This window comes from Hordeum vulgare, chromosome 4H, assembly GCF_904849725.1.
Source record: "Hordeum vulgare subsp. vulgare chromosome 4H, MorexV3_pseudomolecules_assembly, whole genome shotgun sequence".
Taxonomy (NCBI): Eukaryota; Viridiplantae; Streptophyta; class Magnoliopsida; order Poales; family Poaceae; genus Hordeum; species Hordeum vulgare.
The window spans coordinates 325327765-325334042 of NC_058521.1; the positions used below are offsets into that span (position 1 = coordinate 325327765).

General features: G+C 45.0%; 2 long non-coding RNA genes across 4 annotated transcripts; both read left to right on the forward strand.

The window, feature by feature from the left end:
* Nucleotides 1–347: 347 nt before the first annotated feature.
* On the forward strand, nucleotides 348–2743 carry LOC123446447. Of its 3 annotated transcripts, none has more exons than XR_006631351.1 (4): nucleotides 348–697; nucleotides 789–934; nucleotides 1027–1175; nucleotides 2516–2743. It is a non-coding gene; the product is annotated as an uncharacterized LOC123446447 (long non-coding RNA). The 3 variants fall into 3 exon arrangements; XR_006631352.1 differs by having other exon boundaries at nucleotides 1027–1162; XR_006631353.1 differs by having other exon boundaries at nucleotides 792–934.
* Nucleotides 2744–4220: 1477 nt separating this feature from the next.
* LOC123446448 lies at nucleotides 4221–5738 on the forward strand. Its single transcript, XR_006631354.1, has 2 exons — nucleotides 4221–4850; nucleotides 5486–5738. It is a non-coding gene; the product is annotated as an uncharacterized LOC123446448 (long non-coding RNA).
* Nucleotides 5739–6278: the final 540 nt, after the last annotated feature.

Below are 6278 nucleotides of genomic sequence, written 5' to 3' on the forward strand. Positions count from 1 at the left end.
CGTTAAACCTATAGCGGCACTATAGCCGATCAAATCACGGACGTTTTCGGTATTTAAAACCTTGTTGTCGGACTTCCTGTTTCCCTCTCTCTATGCCTAGCACCTCTATACAGTGCACAGACCCTACGCGCAACCTAGCCCGAAAATCTCCCGAAACTCGAAACATACGGTCATGATCGTTGGATCCGGATCAACCCCGTAATACCATAAACCATCATCGGCTTTTAGTTGAACTTTCTACCTATTTTTCTGGACCACCCGATCAAATCGAAGGGTCCTCGAAGGGTCCACGTATCCCCTAACCATACTCACCTAGCTATTTAAGCAGTCCAACCCTAGCCCTAGCTTGTCCCATGTACCAAATCCCCTCGCAGCCGCTGGCCCCGGCCAACCCACTCTTTCCTCGGGATCCCCTTGCCCGATCTCCCTCGATCTCCTCGCCCAGCCAACCGCCGACGACCGGACCATCCCCAATCCTCTGTTTCCCAAGCAGACGCATCCAGCCACCCGTAGCTCCCTCCGTCCGCGCCACCCAACAGGCCCGCGACCCGAGCCGAGCGCCTCGCCTTCCTGCCCGAGCTCCCTGAGACTCCCCCGTCGCGCCCTGCTTCCTGCTCAAGCCCGAGCACGCAGCGCCGCGCCCGTGCGGTAGCGAGCAGCCTGAAGCCTCGCTCTAGTCGGCCATCGAAGCTCGCCGGTGAGCACCGTCGCCCCATTTCCCTTCTCCTTGCCTCACCTCGTTACTCTCTCTCCCCCGTGACCTCTTCTTTTTTTCCCTCATGGAGCAGCAGCATGAACGCCATGGACGCCGTCAGTAGGAGCTCTCCTTCATGGCCGCCCGAACTTTTCCCTCCACCTCCGTTCCTCGCCACCAACCAAAGCTCCGGCAGCCCTCGTTGTCTTCGACCCGGACCCCGCCGATGGCAACTAGGAGGTCTCCTGCACCGCGCCTCTTTTCATTTCCCTGCTACCTTTCTTCTCTTCTCTCGCTAACCTCTCGTTCTGTTTCTCTTCATGTCACGGCAGTCAACGCCATCGAGGGCTCCCATGCACGACCTCGCCCCTCCGCCCGGATGTGGTGGCCAATTGCTGGATCCGGTCGCTCCCGTGCCTGGCCTCCCGTGCACCCCGCTCGATCCTTCCGTCGTCCCCCGCGTCGCCGGTGAGGAACCCAGGTGCACCTCGCTGCATCTGCAAGTCCCAGCCAGGGTTCTTTGGTTTCATTTTGGTTCGGAATCTTCAGATGCGCACGAGAGTAATCGTTGATATGCCATCCACACCTATTTGATAGGCAAACATCGCAATAGCTTAGTGGCAAGAGCCACTCGAATGCATGTGCAAGTCACGTGTTCGAGATCCGGGAGCAGCAATTTTATTTTTGCATGTTTCTCGTTTAATTGCACGGTCACAATCATGGCTGCTTGGGCCCGCACCTTCCTCGGCCGCTCTAATGTACTCGAATCCGGCCCCGTGTATGTTTTTTTTCTTTCTCTGGGATTTAATATTTTTTCATACATGCATATTTAAAAAAGGCTTTTCTTTTTTAATTTGCTAATAACTTAATAACCGTGTGTCGAATTAAAATGATTTAAATATGTAAAATGCCTGGAATTTTATGTAGATTAATAAAATCCAACTTTCATCCATGTTAAAAATGTTAACTTGTTGTTTTAACTTATTTTGCACAAATGCCATATTAAAACGGATTAATTCAAAGATATTAAACCGTAACTTAGAATAAAATGATCCACATATATTACTTAACTAGAAAAATGCATAGAATAACATGGTAGCATTTATTTTATTATTTAACAACTTTAAAATTGTGCATAGGAAGAACGGTACTGAAATCTTAATTTGAATGTGGGGACTTTCTAGAATTGTTATTCATTTTTCCAGCCTCATTTAAACTTGCCTATAATTTTATGTAGTTTTGTAATATCTTGTTGTATCCATGACTAACATAATTGTGGGTGTCATTTGCGTCCATTTTGCATTCATACCATAGCATCTTGTGTTGCTCATATCTTTTAGACCGTAGCTTTATTTTAGATGATCTATATATGTAAATCGACTAGAATGACGTGTAAAATCACATGGTCCACTTTATTTTTCTGTTTAATAAATATAAAATATGTTTAGTTCAGATCTGGACCAATTTGGAAATTAACATATGGGGTCATTTCAAAAATGCTATATGTTGTTTTCGACCTCATGTAAAGTGCCTAGATAGTGTAGTTATTTAAGCTTCACCTCTTGCCTTACTTAACAACATTTAATACTGTCGTGTATCTAAACGGGATTAAACTAAGTAAACCAAATGTGGAGTTTCGTCAATATGCAACTCGTTGCATATTGAGCTTCACTTAATCTGTAGAGTTTGATTGTGGTGCTTTGTCGTGCCTTGCATAATTAAATGGACATGTATCATATTTGCTTGCACATCATGTCATGCATATGTTGTGGTGTTTATCGTCTGTTGATTGTTTGTTTTCGGATTGTTTCTTCTCGATAGAGTTCCGGACCGCTTCGAAGTGTGAAGATTCGCTCGACTACGTTGGTCCGTGTGCTTCAGGGATTCGTTCTTCTTCCAAGCGGGGTCACAAGCAAGATGACGATTTTCCTATATGTCACTATTATCATTGATATGCTAGTTGTCTCATTTCTTTTGCTATGTCTCGCTACCTGCCACCTGTTGATGTCAACCTTCCAGCATTGCCATAAAAATCCTCTAACCCCTCCATATCCCAGCAAACCACTTTTTGGATATGTTACTGTTTGCTCAGTCTTGTTATAGCGTTGCTAGTTGTAGGTGCATTTGTTTCCATGTGACGACATGGATTCCTTGTTATATCATCATATTATTGCTAATTAATTTAATGCACCTATGTATTTGCTAAAAGGTGGAAGGCTTAGCCTTCTAGCTCAGTGTTCTGTTCCATATTTACTGCCCTAGTTACTTGAGTAGTGGTTGTTATGTTCCATATTGAGCGCTCCTAACATGCTTGTGGTTGTTATGGGGACCCCTTGACTTTCATTTTGCGATAGAACTCTTCTCGCAAGGCCCAACATTGGTACTATATTTTCTTAACATAATAATATTGAACACCATTATTAAAACATAGGGCGACATGCACCCGAGAAGTAATTCAACATAATACAGGGAGGGCCAGTGCTGATGGTGCTGGTCCTAAACAGAGCACTATCCGGGGTCAACCCGGGGCAATTTGGGTGATTTCTATCAGGCATTTGTATGCGTAGCTTATCCATCGTGTCTTCAGAATGAGATACGCGGCTCCTATCGGGATCATCGACACGTCGGGCGGCCTTGCTGGATTTGTTTTATCCTTCTCGGACGTCTTGTGCGGGGAATTCTCAGGATACTTTGGACTAAATTGAGGTTGAGGTTTTCCACCAGGGATCCAAGAAGATCACGGGTTATCCGTGGTCGAGGTTTCCGACGCAGCTTGTGATAGTTTGTGATGGACTTGTTGGAGCATCCCTGCAGGGTAAAATCTTTCGGAAAGCTGGGCCCGCGGTTATGTGGCAACTTGGAAACTTTTTTTAACACCCGCTCATAGTAAACATAATTAAAATATGCCAATTTTATGTGTAATCATGACTGACTCTTCTCGTGAGCTCTGTATTCGAGAGAGGACACGGTGGGGTTATGTTTGACGTAACTGGGTGTTCAAGATCACTTCAAGATCATTATTAGTTCACCTCCGTTTATGCGTAGATCCTCCCCCCTCTTATTATCGTACTCGTAAGTTAGCCACTCAAATAAATGTTTGGTTGCTTGACGTAGCCTCACCACTTAACCATACCTCACCCACTAAGCTTTGCTAGCCTTGATACCTTTGGAAATGAGATTTTTGAGTCCATGTGGCTCATAGATTACTACAACAATAGTTGCAGGTACAGGTAAAGCGATACTTTGACGTGAATGTGATGATTGTTCTATTTGGAGTTTTCTTCTTCTTCATCATCATCGATCTAGGATGGGTTCCAGACCGGCAGCCTGGGATAGCAAGGATGGACGTCGTTCTTTTATCGTTTGATTTCGTCCATAGTTGGACCCTGCTATTCTACATGGTGATTGAATGAATTGTTGTATTGTGTTGTTCATGTTGTAGCTTGTGGCGAGTGTAAGCCAATTACATATACTCATCTCTTTTGTACATGTACTTATAACGTTATTCATTTTTGCAAAACGACGAGATGCGCTTCTATCCCTGTCGAGGCCCTCGAGCCAAAATAAGGATAGGATCACATCTTGGGCATTACACCGCGGAGGCAAGCTGGATGGTGGCGACGCAGGTACGGTGATGCGGGGGAGCTGTCTACGGGAGGTAGAGCGCAAATGACGGGGGAAGGAGAAGCGGTGGACAGCAGGCTCGGAGGAGGCTCGGGGCGGCGCATTGCTGGGACAAAGGTCCGGGGACCCGAAGAGGAAGAAGGCGGCGAGCGGGCGCTGCGGTGCCCTTCGGCTTGAGCTCATGACCGGAGGATAAGAGGTGGACAGTGGTGGAGCTACTAGGCCCATCGGCGAGGTGATAGGGGCTCGATGGTTATGGCAACAGCAGCGACATGGCGACGATGGCGCGGGAGCTCGCGGGGAAGAAGAGTGTGGAGCGAGGGGGAAAGTGAGAGGGAGCTAGGGTTCCGAGGCGGCTGGGGGGCGCCTTGTAGCCGCTCGTAAGCTGGCGGATGGCGGGCACGTGGTCGATTTGTAGCAGGTACGGCGCATGGGCGTCAACGCCGTCCTAGGTGAACAGAGGTAGGGAACAACCTCTCGTGGGTTGGGCCTGTTAGCTTGGCATGTCCCTATGGACTAAGGCCCAGCACAGGTAAGCCTTCATTTTATTTTTTATTTCTTTCTGTTTTAGTTGTATATAATTCAGTTTTGCATTTAATTGAAATAGTGACTAGTTTTATAAGAATATGGGAGCTTGCCAAATATTACTAAAGTAATATTAGACAGAGCCGCAATAGTTTGGTGGGCTTTTGAAAAAAAATGTTTGAAAATTTCATAAGGCAAGAGGGATTTAAATAATAGCATTGGCATGTGTTATAAAAGTTTTAGGGCATTTAAATACTCTGCAAAAACTTGGTTTCTATTTGACAAATACTTAAAGAATATTTGTAACCCAACCATGATTTTAGTTTTCAAGTTTGCAAAAAAAATCCACTTATTAAAAGAGTTTTGAAAAACAATAGGAATTTGAAAAGTGATATGATTCCATTTGTGATCAAACATTGATTAGCAAAGGCGTTACCTTAACCTTGTTATCATTGTAGCTTGATCACCTAGGTTACTATAGCTGATAACCCAGGGGTGTTACAACTCTCCCCTACTAAAAGAAATTCTTGTCCCGAGAATTAAGAGGTAGATATAAGGGGGGAAAGTTTGGTTACGAAATTCTAACGAATCTTCTCGAATAATTTGATCCCTTGAGTTGATGTCTTCAATTCTTTGTTTTAGATCATCCTGATGAAGTCGTCATACTTCCTTCAGGATCTTCATCGTCCTACGAATGCGATAAGAGGGAAAACTCTGGAAGAACATAGCTACACAAAGTTGGGCATCTAACGGTGAACTTGGGGAAGAAGACATGAATTATTCATCAAGTTGTATCCTAGGGAGTCCGTTGAGAGGAATAAATGATGGTACAAAAGTTTCAACGGGTAGGCAATCATTCCATGCCTAATGAGAAGGGGAAATGGGTTCAAAGCAATGAGAAATAATATTGCGTCTGATGCTAGGATAGATCATCCCTTGGGTGGTGGCTTGGGAATATAAAAAGATACTTGGAATCTAAGATGTTCACGAGAGTTAGGTTTTGATCATATGGAACTGTGGGTTATGGGCCCACCATGTGGGTTAAGAGTAGGCACAGCGGTGACATCTTGTACGGTCTTGGTAGCAAGACATGTCAGCGGATAACTTGTCAGTTATTTGGCAACAACGTCGGTACCTAGGGCGGGGGGACAAATAGAACCATTTTGCTGCTCGTTAAAACGAGGCGGGCCAATAGGCAAAGTTCTCGTCCACCGGCGGCTAGCAGAATGTTATCCACAATAGTAACATGGCCTTACTCATAGAGTTGTACACCGAGGTTTTTATCTAAGGAGGTAATTATTAGTACTCGCATAAGATAGATTACACGAAGGTTAAACAGACCAATGGGAAGGAAAATGTGATTATCATATCAAACAGACCAATGGAAAGGAAAATATGTTCACACAAGTATTAGAGTATACCTTTCCCAAGGAAA